Here is a 19,250-nt window from a genome sequence, read left to right on the forward strand (position 1 = left end):
AGGCAAATGCTAACGAGTATGAAAGAGGAAATTAATCGTAACACAATAAAATGGGAGACTTTAATACCCCACTCACAACTATGGATAGATCAACTAAACAGAAAATTAACAAGGAAACACAGTCTTTAAATGACACAATGGACCAGCTAGACCTAATTGATATCTATAGGACATTTCACCCCAAAACAATCAACTTCACCTTTTTCTCAAGTGCACATGGAACCTTCTCCAGAATAGATCACATCCTTGGCCATAAATCTAGCCTTGGTAAATCCAAAACAATTGAAATCATTCCAGTCATCTTTTCTGCCCACAGTGCAGTAAGATTAGATCTCAATTACAGGAAAAAAAATTATTAAAAATTCAAACATATGGAGGCTAAATAACACGCTTCTGAATAACCAACAAATCATAGAAGAAATAAAAAAAGAAATCAAAATATGCATAGAAACGAATGAAAATGAAAACACAACAACCCAAAACTTATGGGACACTGTAAAAGCAGTGCTAAGGGGAAGGTTCATAGCATTACAGGCTTACCTAAAGAAACAATAAAAAAGTAAAATAAATAACCTAACTCTACACCTAAAACAACTAGAGAAGGAAGAAATGAAGAACCCCAGGGTTAGTAGAAAGAAAGAAATCTTAAAAATTAGGGCAGAAATAAATGCAAAAGAAACTAAAGAGACCATAGCAAAAATCAAGAAAGGTAAAAGCTGGTTTTTTGAAAAAATAAACAAAATTGACAAATCACTAGCAAGACTCATTAAGAAACAAGGAGAAGAACCAAATTAACAAAATTAGAAATGAAAATGGAGAGATCACAAAAGACAACACTGAAATACAAAGGATCATAAGAGACTACTACCAGCAGCTCTATGCCAATAAAATGGACAACTTGGAAGAAATGGACAAATTCTTAGAAAAGTATAACTTTCCAAAACTGAACCAGAAAGAAATAGAAGATCTTAACAGACCCATCACAAGCAAGGAAATCAAAACTGTAATCAGAAATCTTATAGCAAACAAAAGCCCAGGACCAGATGGCTTCACAGCTGAATTCTACCAAAAATTTAGAGAATAGCTAACACCTATCTTACTCAAACTCTTCCAGAAAATTGCAGAAGAAGGTAAACTTCTAAACTCATTCTATGAGGCCACCATCACCCTAATTCCAAAACCAGACAAAGATGTCACAAAAAAAGAAAACTACAGGCCAATATCACTGATGAACATAGATGCAAAAAGCCTTAACAAAATTCTAGCAAACAGAATCCAACAACATATTAAAAAAAATCATACATCATGACCAAGTGGGCTTTATCCCAGGAATGCAAGGATTCTTTAATATCTGCAAATCAATCAATGTAATACACCACATTAACAAATTGAAAGATAAAAACCATATGATTATCTCAACAGATGCAGAAAAAGCCTTTGACAAAATTCAACATCCATTTATGATTAAAACTCTCCAGAAAGCAGGAATAGAAGGAACATACCTCAACATAATAAAAGCTATATATGACAAACCCACAGCAAGCATCACCCTCAATGGTGAAAAATTGAAAGCATTTCCCCTGAAATCAGGAACAAGACAAGGGTGCCCACTCTCACCACTACCATTCAACATAGTTTTGGAAGTTTTGGCCACAGCAATCAGAGCAGAAAAAAAAGTAAAAGGAATCCAGATAGAAAAAGAAGAAGTAAAACTCTCGCTATTCGCAGATGACATGATCCTCTACATAGAAAACCCTAAAGACACTACCAGAAAATTACTAGAGCTAATCAACAAATACAGTAAAGTTGCAGGATATAAAATTAACACACAGAAATCCCTTGCATTCCTATACACTAACAAAGAGAAAACAGAAAGAGAAATTAAGGGAACAATACCATTCACCATTGCAACAAACAGAATAAAATACTTAGGAGTATATCTACCTAAAAAAGCAAAAGACCTATACATAGAAAACTATAAAACACTGATGAAAGAAATCAAAGAGGACACAAACAGATGGAGAAATATACCGTGTTCATGGATTGGAAGAATCAATATTGTGAAAATGGCTATACTACCCAAAGCAATCTATAGATTCAATGCAAGCCCTATCAAGCTACCAACAGTATTTTTCACAGAACTAGAACAAATAATTTCACAATTTGTATGGAAATACAAAAAAACCTCGAGTAGCCAAAGTAATCTTGAGAAAGAAGAATGGGACTGGAGGAATCAACCTGCCTGACTTCAGACTATACTACAAAGCCACAGTCATCAAGACAGTATGGTACTGGCACAAAGACAGAAATATAGATCAATGGAACAGAATAGAAAGCCCAGAGATAAATCCACGAACCTATGGGCACCTTATCTTTGACAAAGGAGGCAAGAATATTCAATGGAAAAAAGACAACCTCTTTAACAAGTGGTGCTGGGAAAACTGGTCAACCACTTGTAAAAGAATGAAACTAGAACACTTTCTAACACCATACACTAAAATAAACTGAACATGGATTAAAGATCTAAATGTAAGACCAGAAACTATTAAACTCCAAGAGGAGAACATAGGCAAAACACTCTCCAACATAAATCACAGCAGGATCCTCTATGACCCACCTTCCAGAATACTGGAAATAAAAGCAAAAATAAACAAATGGGACCTAATTAAACTTAAAAGATTTTGCACAACAAAGGAAACTATAAGCAAGGTGAAAATACAGCCCTCAGATTGGGAGAAAATAATAGCAAACAAAGCAACAGACAAAGGATTAATCTAAAAAATATACAAGCAACTCCTACAGCTCAATTCCAGAAAAATAAATGACCCAATCAAAAAATGGGCCAAAGAACTAAAGAGACATTTCTCCAAAGAAGACATACAGATGGCTAACAACACATGAAAAGATGCTCAACATCACTCATTATCAGAGAAATGCAAAGGAAAACCACAATGAGGTACCATTACATGCCAGTCAGGATGGCTGCTATCCAAAAGTCTACAAGCAATAAATGATGGAGAGGGTGTGGAGAAAAGGGAACCCTCTTACACTGTTGTTGGGAATGCAAACTAGTACAGCCACTATGGAGAATAGTGTGGAGATTTCTTAAAAAACTGGAATTAGAACTGCCATATGACCCAGAAATCCCACTTCTGGGCATACACACTGAGGAAACCAGATCTGAAAGAGACACGTGCACCCCAATGTTCATCACAGCACTGTTTATAATAGCCAGGACATGGAAGCAACCTAGATGCCATCAGCAGACGAATGGATTAGGAAGTTGTGGTACATATACACAATGGAATATTACTCAGCCATTAAAAAGAATTCATTTGAATCAATTCTAATGAGATAGGTGAAACTGGAGCCCATTATACAGAGTGAAGTAAGCCAGAAAGATAAAGACCAACACAGCATACTAACACATATATATGGAATTTAGAAAGATGGTAACGATAACCCTATATGCAAAACAGAAAAAGAGACACAGTTGTACAGAACAGAATTTGGGACTCTGGGAGAAGGCGAGGGTGGGATGTTTCGAGAGAACAGCATTGAAACATGTAAATTATCAAGGGTGAAACAGATCACCAGCCCAGGCTGGATGCATGAGACAAGTGCTCGGGCCTGGTGCACTGGGAAGACCCAGAGGAATCGAGTGGAGAGGGAGGCGGGAGGGATGATCGGGATGGGCAATACATGTAAATCCATGGCTGATTCCTGTCAATGTATGACAAAACCCACTACAATATTGTAAAGTAATTAGCCTCCAACTAATAAAAATAAATGGAAAAAAAAAAAAAACAGAATAAAAAGAAAGATCCCACATGCCACGGGGCAACTAAGCTGAATGCCACAACTACAGAGCACGCCCCCCTCCCCCCAAAATCATTGTTTTCCCCTTAGGTTCATTGGTATGGTGCCTGCTTGTTATGGGTTGAATTGTGTCCACCCCAAAAGAAGTGGAAGTCTAACTCCTAGCGCCTCACAATGAAATTTGGAAATAGGGTCTTTTCAGTGGTGACCAAATTAAAATGAAGTCATTAGGTAGACCCTAATCCAACATGACCGGTGTCCTTCCATATAAATGGGAAATTTGGACACGAGATAGACAGATCCACAGGGAGAACACATGTGAACACAAAAGTGTAGATCATGGTGTTGTGTTATAAGCCAAGGGATGTTAAAGATTGCCAGCAAACCACCTGAAGCTAAGGAGAAAGGCACAGGGTAGATTCTCCTTCACAACCCTCAGAAGGACCCAGCCCTGATGACACACTGCCCTTGGACGTCTAGACTCCAGATCTGTGAAACAATAAATTTCTGTGTTTAAGTTGCCCAGTTTGTGGTAGTTTGTTACGGCAATCCTAGCAAACATATTCTATTAATGGATTTCCTAATGTTAAACCACCTTCATATTCCTGGAATCGATCCCACTTGGTTTTCGCTGGCTCCTAATAATATCCAGGATACTAACAAAATATAAGTGGTGTTTCAGAGTAGCATGGAATTGAGAGCAATTCACAGTTCATGTTTGTCTTTCATATCCCTGTTTTCCATGGTGTCTGCTCTCCGCTTGAGTTCAACATGGCTCTCCCATTTCCTGAGCTCTCAGGAGAATACCGTTAGTTCTTTGTGTCCTGAAAAGTTCTGTGTCCAGCTCCACTCCTCTTCCTTGAGATCCCATCCCCTTGGCTAGATGGGTGTGGGGGAACTGGTTAATGAGATCACTTGAGTATTCCACCCCAAGACACCTAGCTCCGGTATTGAGCCATTCCCCTTGCCAGCAGGTGAAAGTGAAAATGTTAGTTGTTCAGTCGTGTCTGACTCTTTGCGACCCAATAGGTGGTAGCCCGCCAGGCTCCTTTGTTCATGGAATTCTCCAGGCAAGAATACTGGAGCGGCCTGTCATTCCCGTCTCTAAAGGATCTTCCTGACCCAGGGATTAAACCTGGATCTCCCACACTGCAGGCAGATTCTTTACCGTCTGAGCCACCAGGGAAGCCCATGGTATCTTTAAAAGAAATTATTGTTTATAAGAATTTCACTTGGGGGACTTCCCTGATGGTTCAGTGGCTAAGATTTTACCCTCCTAATGCAGGTGGCCTGGGTTCAACCCCTGGTCAGGGAACTAGATCCCTCACACCACAACTGAAAAACCACGCATGCTGCAACGAAGGTCAAAGATCCAGCATGCAGCAGATAAGACCTGGCACAGCTAAATAAATATTAATTATGGAAGAATTTCACTTGGGAAACTCTGTTACATAGAGGAGCAGTGAAGATAGGGGTCTGCTGTCCTGACGCACAAAAGCTTCTCTCCAGGGCTCTGGTGGGGAGGAGGCTATGAAGTCCTGCAGAACTAGGAGGAGGGAACTAGCTCAGCTCTGGGTGACAGAGACTCTCTCAAGAGAAGTGGAAAGGGCTGCCTTGTGAGGGAATGAGGCACCCATTTACAGGAGGATGTAGCAGAGGTGGGGCAGCCAGTCAAAGAGTCATCAGAGGTGAAGAGGAGGAGGGGGAGAGAGGAGGAGGGGAAGGGCACAAGAGTGGAGTCAGACAGTAAATAGGATCCCAGATCTGCCATTTCCTAATTGTTGGACTGGGGCATCTCCCTGAGGCTCAGTTCTGTCATCTGTAAAATGGGGCTAATGAGAGCTCCTGCCAAGGGTGGTTGTGAGAATTAAATGGGAAAAGCGCCTACACCGCAGGCCCCGTGATGGCACCACTTGGTGAATCAGTTTATAACAACCAACCAGCAGGGACCTGGAGCCAGAGCATCATCAGAGCCCCGCCCCTTCCCCCCACTTTTTTGGGGAGACCAGGCTCTTCCTGGCTTGTCTGGAAACCTCCCCCCCAACCCCCAACAAGGGCAAGGCCAATGCCTCTCCCACTCCACCAGACTGGGTGCCCTGGACAGGTCACTGTCCCCCTCTAGGTCTTCTTCCTCATCTGCTAGAGAAGGTGGGAGCTGCCAGAGATGGGCTCTGGGGTGGGTCCTTCCAGTTCTAACATCCTAGGATGGCTGGGCTTCTGAGTAGCCATGTATACATGTCTCTGCTCCTGGGGACCCAGTGTCGTCACAAAACGAGGGGTTTGGGCTAGATGAAAATGGTATCCACTAAGCCCTGCTGAACACTAACTCTCAGCCAGGGCCCACTCTAGGTGCTCTATGTGACTCAGTCCATTTAATCCCCACAACAACCCCGTGGTGTGGTGCTACTATCATCATTTTATAGGTGAGGTGACTGGGGCACAGAGAGTGTGGGTCACTTGTTCAAGATCACACAGCTAACATGAACCCAGGTGGTGAGTCCAGAACATATTCTTGCAACCACCATGAAACTTTGTATTTCAGAGTGTTGTGGCTCTCACACTCTGAAATACATAAAGAGGGGCTAAGCATCCTGTGAACTCTACCCTAGTGAGGGCTGAAGCAGCCACATTTTCTCAGCCAAGACCCCAGCTTCACTTATGAACATGTGGGAGTTGCCCAGCCCAGAGGCAGGGCTGCTCAACATCCTACATGCGGGTGCCCACCAGTTATCTATACCTGGTCATCTCTCACTTCTGCTAGAAGCCCATTTTACAGACAGAAAAAAGAGGCTCTGAAAGGATAGTGGACTTGTTTGGATCACACAGTGAGTAACTGGCAGAGTGAGGACCTGAGCCCAGAGCTCCCTGGCTTCACCCAGCAGTACTGTCTTTCCTAGAATAAGCCTCAACCTCATCTGCCTGCAGACTCCACCACCAACCCCAGAGAGATAGCATGAGTTTAGGGCCCTGGAAGAGACACAAGTGGCCACGTGGGGATGCTGAAGAAGGGGGTAGGGTTTTGTGGTAGAGACATGGCCTTAGAGCCAAGCCTGATACCAAGATGTGCCATGTACAGAAGCAAGGAAGAGCCTTTCAGACTGTGCAGATCCCCATTAGACGAGGTCTGAGTGCGGGGAAGCTGGGAGCCCTTGAGAGGAACACTGAGAGCCTGGCTGCATCCCAGGGCAGGGGCAGTGCAGTGGGATCTGCCTGGGGCAGTCAGCCAAGGGCACAGCCTTGGACCATTGTTCTGTGGGCAGTGGGTCGTGGCTACATATTTGCAAGTCTCTGTAAAGGACTGGAGCTACACCTGGGGGTGGGGGGTGTCTGGAAGGCCTGGGACAGAGGCTATGAAGAGGCTGGGTTAGTCAGAGTGACTTAGAGGTAGATGACATTACCCAAGACTGGGATCACTGGGCTTTCCAGGTGGTGCTAGTGGTAAAGAACCCGCCTGCCAATGCAGGTAGATGTAAGAGATGCAGGTTCTAGCCCTGGGTCGGGGAGATCACCTGGAGAAGGAAATGGCAACCCATTCACGTACTCTTGCCTGGAGCTGCATGGACCAGGAGCCTGGCGGGCTATAGTCCATAGAGTCGCATAGAGTCCTACATGACTGAAATGACTTAGTGTGGAGGGGAACATAGGAGGGAGAGATGGTGGGTCTGAACTTCTCCATCTTCGAAGTTGGCTGACCTAGGCCTCCGATGAGCATAATAAACACATCCGTCCTGCCATCCCAGAGCCCCTACTGTGTGCCAGGACTGGTCACTCACAAACCTTCTCTATCTTACTTGGGAAATATGCCCCTACTTCTGTCCTCCCATCATTGCACAAGTAAGTAAATACTCGATATGGGTCTAGAACCAACTTTCCCCATTTGACAAGGGCCCTCTTTGCGCCCCCAGGGGTCTGGGTCTGGCTCCTCCATCCCGAATTTTGGGAATGGATATGGACATGAAAAGGCGCTTTCCTGGTGGCTCCCACCAGGGGAAAATCTGCCTGCAATGCAGGAGACCAGGTTGGATACCCGGGTCTGGAAGATCCCCTGGAGGAGGAAACCACTCCAGCAGTCTTGCCTGGAGAATCACACCGACAGAGGAGCCCGGCGGGCTACAGTCCATGAGATCGAAAGAGGTGGGACACGACTGAGTGACTAACACACACACACAAACAGACATGGAGATGGGGAAGAGATGGGTGCTTGCTTCTTCGTGTCCTTCTTTTCCCAGACCCCTGCCTCAGTGCCAGCCTCAGCTGGGCCCTGGGGGACTCCTGGAGATGTCGGGAGGAAGGGACGAGAGAACACGGGCCCGATCAAGCGGTCGGGGGTTGGGCTGAGCCGCGCGGGCCCCCAAATTCTCTCCTACTTTCCAGCGAGAACTCCGCAGCCACCTCACGCCCGGGTGGCTTCGGTGCTCGGCACCAGTTCGCATGCGCATCAATCCTGTCCCTCCAGCCCCGCTGGAAACCACGCCCCCGTCCCCAGCTGGGCGGAGGCCGCGGGGCGGGGCAGGCCGCCCGGGGAGTCCTAGCTCGAGCCCCCGCCCCAGGCCAGCCCCAGCCGATCGCGGGCCGGAGCCGGAGGCCACTAAGGTGGGGAGGCCCAGCCTCTGTTCCGGTGCCGGCGCCGAGCGCTGCATCCCCGAATCCGCTGGACCCGCGGCGGCGCGGCAGGTAGGAGACGCTGAGCAGAGGGAGGTGTGTGCGAGCGCGCGGGTGTTCCTGTGTGTTTCGCGGGTGTGTGTGTGCGGGTGCATTGCGGGGCAGCGCGTGCCCTGTGAGCACGAATCGGTGGGTGTGGGGGTGCACATCCCGCTGCGGGGAGGAGGTGAGCGCTGGCTTTGAGGCCCCGGGGGGGGCGGGGCGGGGACCGCCTGGATCCGCCCGGCCCCCGGGGCTCTCCCCACCCCCACCCGCGGCGAGGGGCATCTTCCCACTGCACCTGGGTGTTCCCGAGCTGCTTTCCTAGTTCAGACCGGCTAGGGGGTTAGCTCCCGTGCCTTGACGGGCTCTTCCCCTCCTCTTCCTCAGAATTCCCCTTTCCTGTCCCTTCCCAGACCTCCACCCTTCCAATTCGACTACCCTTCCCGGGTGCCTCCCCATACCCCGTCCCTGGCGGCTTGGGAAAAGGGGCAAGGCCAAAGTCGGTTCCCTTCCTGACCCTCTTGCCAGGTTGAATAGGGCCCTTTTTCCTGGGCTGCAGGGTTTGGGTGTGTGTGTGAGGGGGCCGGGGAGGCAGGCAGAACTGGGGTAGAATGGGTCTTGCGCTTCTCGGATCATGCCTCTCTCCTTCAGAGTTGGGAGTCGGAGGAGACCCACCAGGGTTCCAGAGGTGAAGCAGGACGTATGATTAACAGGTGCCAAGTTCTCTCCAGGCTTCACTTCCTGTGGTGGGAGTCAACCCAGACCCCACAGGGTTGAGGAGAGTGGGGCTCGGAGAGTGGGGCTCAGAGGGTGGAGTGAGCTACTCTTGCTATCAGGACTGCTAAACCAGAATTTTGTACTTGAGTTGGCCTGGCTCTCAAATCAGAATCCTTTCCCTACACCAGCAGCTAGAGAGAAGTGCCAGGGCAATTATTTTTAGGATTCTGGAGAGGGAGAAATCTGGGCAGACTTCCTGGAAGAGAGGGAGTTTGAGAGAGGGGCTCAGCCTACCAATACATGTGTGAGGACTCCTAAAGGAACTATTGTTCTGCCGCAAAGATTGGGACCCTCCTACCCAGGGTCTTTGGGCCTGGCCTTTGCTGCAATCTGGAGTCCCAGGGTGGGGGTGGGGAGGCTTGGCTGCGTTCCCTGCTGAGGGCCGGGCAGGGTGGACCCAGCTGTTGCTGCTTCGGGCCAGAGCTGGGAGCCAGGACACTGAGGTGTTTAGGCGGGGTCATCAGCCTGAGGAACCTCTCTTCTGACTGATGAAGCGGAAGGGTCAAACCCAGAAGCCCCTGCCCAGAGTTGCACCCAGTGCTGGGAGCCAGCCCCTGCCCAGGAGCTGGGCAAGGTTTCACTGTGAAGGATACATCGGTGCTGGGTGCTGAAGGATGAAAAGTTCACCAAGCAGAAAAGAAAGGGCAGGGCACTGCAGGCCTGGGAATAGATGGGTGAGGGCCTGGAAGCACGCAACTGCATGTGGTCCAAGGGTAGGGGCAAGAATGACAGGGAAGCCTGGCCTGCCGCAGTGGATGGGGTCCCAAAGAGTCAGATACGATTTAGGGACTGAACAATGACAAAAAAGGGCATTAGATAGACCATCAGATGTGTGGCTCTGTGGTGGGTGAGTTGCTCTGGAGGCCAGTGAGCAGAGGGCCAGAGCAAGGAGAAGCCCCCTTCTCTTTCCCCTTGCCTCTCCCCTTCCCAGCTCCCCACCCAGACTTGGCTTGGCACCCAAGGCGGGGATCTGATAGGGCTTCCCATGGGAGAGGGGTGGAGCATGGGGAACGGTTTCTGGGGGAGCCCTTTCTGAGTTGGGGCCACCACTGGGGATAGAGCAGGTTTGGGGAAGTTGATGAGATGTGAGAGGCCTGTGGGTTTTGGGGGGATGACGTCCAGGACACTGATCCCAGACCAGTGCTGTCTCTGGCTGCATCTGCCCATGACTTCCCTGCAGGCTCCCGGGACAGCCCTGGAGCTCTAGTCCCTGATTGGGAGGCCCTCTTGGAGCCCCCAGTGGGCACTGCACACCCTGCCTCCGTGACCTCTCCTACATTGTGTCAAGCTTCCTCCGAGCTGAGACTGGCTCTGCACATGACCTTGAGGCAGGGAACTTCCCCTGAGAGGCTCAGTTTCTTCATCCGTGAAATGGGGATAAATGCTGCCTAAACATAGGGATTCAGGGGTTGATGATGAAATTAATTTGTGTCACTGAAAGTGCTTTACAAAGTACATGGTGTTTAGTCGTCATTATAACTAATAATAACTAACCGCATCACTTAGTCCTTTCTTCCCTGGGGGCGGAACAGCCCAGGGGAAGGAGGGGGTGACTTTGGGAGAAGGGTGAAAGGAAAGAGGAAGCCCCTCTTGGCTTCTGTGGTTGGAAACTGTGGTCCTCAACCTGCTCCTGTGGGTGGGCTCGCTGTCTGGGGCCAGGCAGGCAGGAGATCTGTCTGCTGCTGGTCTTCTGACCTCTCCCCGGCCTTCCTCTGCCCTCCTCGCCCCCTCCCTCCCGTGTACTCTAGTGTTCTGAGTGCCTTTAAAAACCCCTCCACTCCACTCCTCTAGCCCTTCCAGAGACCTCTCTGCCCCTTCATGCCTTCCCTTTCTACTCAAAACATTCCTTGACTGGCAATAGCCTGCCCCCCCCCCGCACCCCCCCCCCCGCACCCCTGCCGGGCTTATCTTCAGGATCCCCCCACTCTGCAGAATCTCCTCCTCCCTGGGTTGATGGTGAGGCCCTGGAATTGCCTCACTTGCTTTGGCCTCAGGCCTTGCCTTTCCCTGCTCGCTAACGGCAAAATGGGCCAAGTCCCTTTGGGGTTCTAATCCAGGATGTTTTAGGAAGCCAGCCTTCAGGCTTGGAGGTAGGAAATTGCACAATGTGAGCATTTGCTTGCCTGTAATGGCCTGAGTTCCTGCTCCCTGTTCTAATTGCTCAGGGCTGTGTTTCCAGGGGCTCTGGCTTTCCCGAGGCTGCAGGTGTGAGGGAGGGTGCCACAGGCTGAGGCATGGTGGCCTGTGGGTGTGGACTGTGGTTTTCTGCCGCAGTGGTGGCTGTGGTCAGCTCTGGGACAGGGGGCTGGTGGCTGGAGCAGACCAAGCCCATCCATGGGCACCCAGCTGGCCAGCACTGTCAGGGTGTGCCCCGATGACCTCAGGGCCTTGCAGCCCCAGGGACAAAAGGCAGCCAGCCCCAGCCTCGGAGCCCCCTGCTGGGTGCTTCTGCCAAGAGGGCGAGGTGGTGGCAATCAACTGGTTGTTACTAATAATAGTAACTGACACTGAAGTTTGGGGTGACTTGGTTTTCCCTGGGAGCAGTTCAAGGAGTAACAGCTTCATCCTCGCTCACCCAGTTCCTGGAGCAGGAGAGAGGTATGAGGCTGCATACCTGCAGGAACTGTATTCATCGTATTCATAGCCTGTTGCTGCTCTGTAATAAATTAACACAAGTTTAGTGGCTTAAGTGGAGTAGGAAATGGCAGCAATACTGGCAATCCAGTACTTTTGCCTGGAAAACCCCATGGACAGAGGAGCCTGGTGGGTTACAGTCTGGGGTTGCAAGGAGTCGGACATGACTGAGTCTCACACACACACACATACACACACACACAGAGTGGCTTAAAACCACACAGATTTATTCTCATACTGTTTTGGAGGTCAAAGGTCTGAAGAGTCTTACGGGCTGAAGTCAATGTGTCAGGCTAGTTCCTTCTGGAGGCCCCAGGGCTGCCTCTGTTTCTTGTGGGTGTCCATGTTCCTCCTGACCCCTCACTCCATCTCTCTACTTCCCTAGTCCCATTGCCTTTTCCTCTTTTGGAGTCAAACCTGCCTCTGCCCTCTTCTTAAGGACACCTGTGATTACATTTAGGATCTCTCCAGATAATCCAGGATAATCTGTCCATCTCAAGTTCTTTAATCACATCTGCAAAACCTTTTTTGCCATATAAAGTAACACTCGCAGGTTACAGGGATTATGGAGTCGGTATTTGGGGGACCTGTCATTCACCCTACCACAGGAGACACCTGCAGTGTCATTGCAGGTCCCATTCTTAGAGGTCCCCCTCCTGGGCACCCACAGCCACTGGCTTCCCCCAGGGGTCACCCTCAGCATCTGTCACCCCCTCAGCCTAGAGGCTTCGGCTGGCAGAGCCTGGGCTGTGGCACCTCTGGGGCAGTGTGCTGGTGTGTCCCCATGGGTTACCCCAGTGACCAGACCCCATCCCGGGGTCCTTAACATACCACCAGGTTAAGCCTTCCAGCATGCTTGCATGCGTGCTAAGTTGCTTCAGTCGTCTGACTCTGCACGACCCTATGGACTATAGCCCCCAGGCTCCTCGGTTCATGGGATTCTCCAGGCAGGAACCCTGGTGTGGGTTGCCATGCCCTCCTCCAGGGGAGCTTCCTGACCCAGGGATCAGGCCTGTGTCTCTTACATCTCCTGCATCAGCAGGTGGGTTCTTTACTGCTGACACCCCCTGGGAAGCCCCTTCCAGGGAGGAGTGCATCTCAGACATTGATTCGCTGACTCTAGTATCATGTAGGGTCACTTGATCCCCACCATCACTGGGGAGGGCCAGGCTGGGAGGCCCATTTTGCAGATGAGTGCATCAAGGCCGACTGGGGCTAAGTCCTGCCTACAGGAGAGAGGGGTGAGGGGAGCCGGAGTTGGGACAGGTTGTGCCAGAGAGCAGGAGACTGCCTTTTACAGATGAGGAAGGTAACCGCTGTGCCCCTCCTGGGTCTCTCTCCCCCCATCTGAGAACGAGCTTGCAGACGGGACGTTCTGAGGCTCTGCGTCTCCCCTTGGGCCCAGGGAGGAGGAGGCCCTGACATTGCCTTCTAGGCTGCCTCGGGGGGAAATGTGACATGGGGCAGAGCAGAACATGGAGCCCAGAGGTGCTGCCAACAGGTTCCTCGCCCCAGAAGGAGATGAGTTTGTCTTCTGGGAGGTGGGGAGCCTCCTGGCCTCCAAGGAAGGACTCGAAGCCAGCCTCCTAGAGAGTGCCTGGCTGTGTGCTGTGGACCCCGCCCCAGGGTTGGGTCTCCATTTGGTCTCTCCAGCCAAGATCATGCCCTGGGGGTCGTTTCTGTAGCCTGGTCTCCCTGTCGGCCTCCTGGCCTCCTTACCATCCAACCGTCTTGTAAACTGTCCAGCAGTCCAGCTCACTTACTGAACCCTCGCTGGTCTTTCAGGGCCCCCATGACCCTGCTGTGGCAGTGTGGCCTGCAAGCCCCTTCTTTCTTCTTTTCCCCCACGCCCTGTCCTCCAGCCTTGCCTAAATGGTTGTCTCCTCCCAGAAGGTTCCATCTTCCTCCAAACCTTTCACTTGTGTCTGGAAAAATTGCAGCCTTGGAACTCCTGCTTTGATGCTGCCTCCTTCATGAGGCTTTCCTGCCCCATCTGAATGAATCACTGTCCTGTTAGAGAGCTCTCTCCACCTGGTGCTGGGGTCACTGTCCTCCACCAGGCTGACCTCCCGGACTGAGCCCTGTCTGACTCCTCAGTGCCGCCTTGCCAGGAGCAGAGCAGATGAGTGAAGGTTGAATGGGGGCATGCAGCTGACAGTGATGAGTGGGTCACTGTCTTTGCTTGAGGGAGGGGGTGCTGGGCCATGCAAAGCGGAGCTCTGGCATGAGACAGGCCCCTGACTCGCCTGAATGCATCTCTTCCATCTCAGAGCTCATCTGTGTGATGGGAAGAGTAGAGCTCATTTCTGAGGGTGTGCAAGAGCTTGATGCAGGAATTGAGCCTCAGTTTCCCAGTCTGAGAAATGGGCACCATCTCCACCAGGTTTCCAGCCTTGAGCTTTGGAGGCAGGTGGTGCTAGGGGCAGAGACTGCCTGTGCAGGAAGCAGGAAAAGAGGCCGTTCTGGTGACAAACAACATAGCTCACGGGAGAAAAGCAAGAAGCGTCCCCCTCTCCACCATTCAACAGTGAGAGCCTGCAGGCCAGAGAGGGCAGGGGCTGGCCTGAGGTCTCACAGTGCAGGAGAGCTGAGGCAGCTTCAGTGACCCGATCAAGTCTCATTATTGTCAGGTTGTTACCCTTGTGCTGAGTGGGCAGCACCTGTGACCTGCAGCCTCAGGGGTCCCCCCACCCCACCCCTTCTCCCCAGTAGAACAGAGAAGGGCAGCAGCACAGGTGCTCAGTTGCACCCCCCACCCCTCCTCGGCATCTTCTCGCCAGGATGTGGTGGTGGCCTGGGTTTCAGACCCCGTGACTTTCAGTGCCCAAACCAGCTGCTTGCCCTGCCAGAGGCTGAACCTTGGCCCGCCTGCTGCCCGGGAAGGTTTCCAGCTCATCCTGGCCCTGCCCACGCCCGGCAGATCCGGCTGGATCTCACCTGCTTGCTAGGATGTCCCAGCCCCGTCTGCACAACACCCGGGTCTCAGTGGGACCGACCAGGGTCAGAGGCCCAGGGGCTCAGCCAGAGCCGCACAGCGAGCCGGCCCCGAGGCTGACTTTCCCCCCAGATACACTGCAGAGGACGCCAGTGCCCCAGGATCACTGTCCCCCAGGACCAGGGCGAGAGGCTCTGCGCCCACAGCATGCCTGGCCCTGCCCTCCAGGCCCCCTCATCCTTAGCACAGGGCATTCGGTTGGGTTTATGTATTAGAAAGATCACTGTAGCTGGGTGGAGACTGGATTAGACAAAGATGCGATAAGGGGAGGGCAGTGGAGAAGAAAGACAGGATTTCCCAGCCACGATGCCGCCTGCTCAGCTAACCTTGGCTGGAGTGACTCATGGAACCTGGCCCCCTGGCTCTGCTGCCGGAGCCTGGCTCACCCTCCTCCCGCGCTCTCCCCGCTGCCCTGCCATTGTCCCTCGGCCCGTGTGAAGGGAGGGAGACAGTCCTGGAGGCCAAGTATAACCACAGTAGGACAGAGGGGTGTGTTGATGGTGGCTCGTGGGGCAGAAGGGGAACAGGAGTGGCTGTCGGATAAATGAGCATAAACAGTTGATAAAATGCAATCCGTGCAAAGAGCCAGGCAGTCACCAGGCTCTGGGGCTCCTGGCCCCCTCCCTGGCCCCTGGCCTTTCCCGCCCTGGCTCCCAAGAGGCTCTCCCTGGCTCGCATTACTGCTTCAGCATCTGACCCTCAGCATCTCCCCTCCACGCCCCCTTGGCTTCCCCATTGAAAACCCATTTCCTGCAGAGCCGGTCCTGCTAGCTTTCCCCACTCTGAGATCTGCTTCCACCCTGCCCCCCACCTTCTGGCTGTTACCTGGGGCTCTTCTGCCCTCCCTCCACCCTGGAGTGCATCCTGCCCCTCTTCCCTGCCCATCCCTGCCTAGCCTTCCAGCCCTGCTCTGTCCAGTTTCATCTTGAAGAGACCACCACCATCCTTCCTTCCCCTAGTCTTGGTCTACGTCTGTCCCCTGTTCCCCTCTTCCTGGGGACTGGACTACTTGGGGGATCTGATCCCCTCCTGTCAGCTCAGAACCAGCCCAGAGGTATGCCAGTGAAGATGAGAACATTCATTGGCTGTTCCCTGAATTCTAAGACGCAGCTCTTTGGCCCTTCCCTGGTCATATGGCAAAGGGGTGAGGGCTCTGTGGCTTGGCGTGGGATGTGGTGGGAGGTTGAGGAAGGGTAGGTGTGCTTTGCCTGTCGGGCATCCTTGGCTCCTTCAGCTGGCCCTGGATCACTCTCGTTCTGCCAAGCCACGCTGCGGCATGGGCACCCACAGAGGGGTGTGGGGATGGGGACCCAGAGGAGGGACCCCCCCCACTACCACCAAGCGAGCCCTCTTGCGGTCTCCCTTTCACTCCCACAGCTAGCTGGTCCCCAAGGAGGGGTGGTCTGCCTCCCACCCAGCTCTGGAATGTGTCTGCTGTCATTCACACGTGAGCACACAATCTCTCTGACCTGCTTTCTGGTTTTTACGCCCTGGTCTCGTCCTTCCGCACTGCATTCTCCGTGTGGCAGCAGGTGGATCTCAAGTCCCTCCCCTGCTCAGCACCCTTCCCACCCTTCCATCAGCTTGGGATGAAGCCCGATCCCCTTCCAGGACCTCTGACTGGGTCCTGGGCAGCCTCGCCTGTGGTCTCCGGTAGCCCCCCTGCGGCTCTGCCTCAGCTGAGTTCCTTCCCCGAGGGCCCTGCCTGCCCTCAGGGCCCAGAGCAGCTCCCAAGCCTGGTGCCTGGCTGGCTGGGGCTCCCTTCTCAGAGAGGGAGCTTTGGAGTTATGTGCCCAGTGGGGTGTGGGGCTGCCACCCCCACCTTGTGGGTCCTTTCTTAGGGCTGAGCACTCCAAGGGTCAAAGCCACAAGTTACCCGTGAGGTGGAGAAGGAGGCTCACAGGAGGTCACAGCCTGTGCATGAAAGGCCAGAGGCCAGAGGCCAGGACTCTGACCCAGCCTGGGCTCTTTCCCTGCTCCAGACCCCCTGGGTCATCTTGGGTGCCAGGCGGGACCCTACACATATGTAATGTCCAGTCTGTCAGGCTGGGCTGCAAGGGACCCAGAACTGGTGAGTCGGGGTCACTAGATTCAGCGAGCCCTTCTTCCTGGGGTATTGCACTGACTTTTTCTGTTTATGATTTTTATTAAATCACAGCTGATCTACAGAACGATGCGTAAGTCATAGACATACAGCTCTGTGACCCTTCCGCCTGGCCACCACCCAGATCAAGGAGCAGTGTTACTGGAATCCCAGAAGCCCTCTCTTGCCCCTTCCAGTCACTACCCCTCAAGGCAGCCGCCATCCTGCCTTATACTCAACACAGGTGACTTAGGGCTGCTTTCCAATTTTCCATCAGTGGAATCACAGCATTGCTTAATAATCTGCCCATTTTCACTGTGTGTAATATTCCATTAAGCACCACGTTCATCCTTTCTTCTGGTGATAGGCATTTGAGTTGTTTCTAATTTTTGGCTATAAGAAATACTTCTGTGCTAAACATTCTTGTATTTCTTTTTTTGTTGTTGGTGAATATGTGCACGTGTTTCTGTTCAGTGTATACTTATGAGTAGAATCATTGAGTGATTAAGCATGCCTTTGTTCAACCTTAATTAATACGGTCAAACGGTTTTGCAAAGTGGTTTTACCAGTTGATACTCCCACCACCAATGTGGAAGAGCTGGACTTGGGAGAGAGAGAGGGTATGTATGTCTCTTCCTGCAGCCGTTTTGATCAGGGTATAATGGTATCTCACTGTGCTTTTAATTTGTATTTCCTTAATGATTAGTGAAGTCGAGCACTTTCCTTTTTGTCTGTTGACCGTTTGGATATGTGTTTTCTAATGTTTTCTTCAAAAAGCTTTGTTGTTTTACCTTTCAGTCAGATTTGCAGTCTGTGTGAAATTGCTTTTGTGTATGGTGTGAGGTTGGGGTCACAATGAAACGTTTCCCACAAGGATAGCTAGTCGACTGAGCACCATGAGTTGAAAAGATCATCCTTTCACTAAGGCACTGTGATGTCACCTTTTGTCAAAATCAGATGAACTTTCTAGTCTGTTCCCTTGGTCTGTTTGTCTACCCTGTGCCAGCCCCACACTGTGTCGGTTACCAGAGCTTTGTGAAAGGTCTTGTTAACCTTGACTGTGGGTCCTCCAGCTTGCTCTTCTCCAAATGGCCTTGGCCCTCTGAGTGCTGGCTCTGTGAGAGGAAGCCCCACGGCTCAGAGAGGTAGTGTGACTTTCCCCTGCCACACAGCTCTGGAATGCAGTCTCGTTCCTGCCTACACCACCGGGAACTTAGATTTCTTGAGATCAATTTCCTTCTTCCTTGATACTTTTTAAAGGAAACGTGTGTTTACTGTAAATGGAAAGTCAGTATTACTCTCCATAAATACAGGGTAACTGGAAGGATCTTAAAAAATAAATTAAAACAACAGAAAAATCCATTCAGTTCCAGCCAGGTGCTGTTGCTCTGAGCCTGGGCCTGGCTCCTCTTTTGTTAAGTTAATGGGCAAGGGCTGTGAGGGAGTCAAGATTCGCTGGACCAAGCTGAGTTCTCCTTGCAGGGAATAACTTTCTTACTGACAGCTATTGCCACATGGGCTTCCCTGGTGGCTCAGATGGTCAAGAATCTGCCTGCAATGCGGGAGACTGGGTTCGATCCCTGGGTTGGGAAGATCCCCCTGGAGGAGGGAATGGCGACCCACTCCACGGAATTCTTGCCTGGAGAATCTCCATGGATAGAGGAGCCTGGGGGCTGCAGTCCATGGGGTCTCAAAGAGTCAGACACAACTGAGCGACTCAGCACAGCACAAAGCATTTTAGAGCGCCCCCTAAAATGATCCCAGTGCTAAGCCAGAGTGCGCTTGGGGAAAAGCTGGAGGCTTGGGGTCCAGCTGACGGGCTGCAGGTTTTGTACATGCTCCTTGATGTCCTCATCTGAAAAATGAGACTAAAACTCTCTCCTGTTTTCCCTTTGGCTGCAGTGGCTGAACTGGCCAGGGCAGGCTCAGTGGTATTGGGTCCCCCGCCCCCAGCTGGCTCCGTGAGGCCTGCTGCAAGATGAGCCCTTACTCTGCCCGTGTATCGCTGGCCTGCCCCCACCACCTCCAGCAGGTCCAGGGACAGCAGATCTGGCCAGCCCTCCCGGAAGGTAGTACACACGGTTTCCAAGGTGAAGCTAGACGGAGCTCCTATAGGGCAGATGCCACCCTAGACACTGGAACCAGGAAGGACGGATAGCAGCGGCTCAGAGGGCTTAGCAGCTTGCCCCAAGGACACACAGCGCCAAGTCGTGCAGCTGGGGTTCAAACTCAGGTCTGACTGACCCACTGGAAGGCTGGGTTCTCTGAGCCCCCTGGCAGGTGCTCCTGTGCCCTTGT

The 19,250-nt window shown here is 51.5% G+C and overlaps 1 protein-coding gene across 1 annotated transcript in view; it reads left to right on the forward strand.

The window, feature by feature from the left end:
- The first annotated feature begins 8,272 nt into the window (after window positions 1–8,272).
- Window positions 8,273–19,250, forward strand: part of CAPN5 (calpain 5) — a 55,584-nt gene continuing 44,606 nt past the window's right edge. The window contains exon 1 of the mRNA XM_020897568.2: window positions 8,273–8,493. The gene's annotated coding sequence lies outside the window, so the exon portion shown is untranslated. The remainder of the gene's footprint in view (window positions 8,494–19,250) is intronic.

The sequence above is a fragment of the Odocoileus virginianus genome, chromosome 10 (assembly GCF_023699985.2).
Source record: "Odocoileus virginianus isolate 20LAN1187 ecotype Illinois chromosome 10, Ovbor_1.2, whole genome shotgun sequence".
NCBI lineage: Eukaryota > Metazoa > Chordata > Mammalia > Artiodactyla > Cervidae > Odocoileus > Odocoileus virginianus.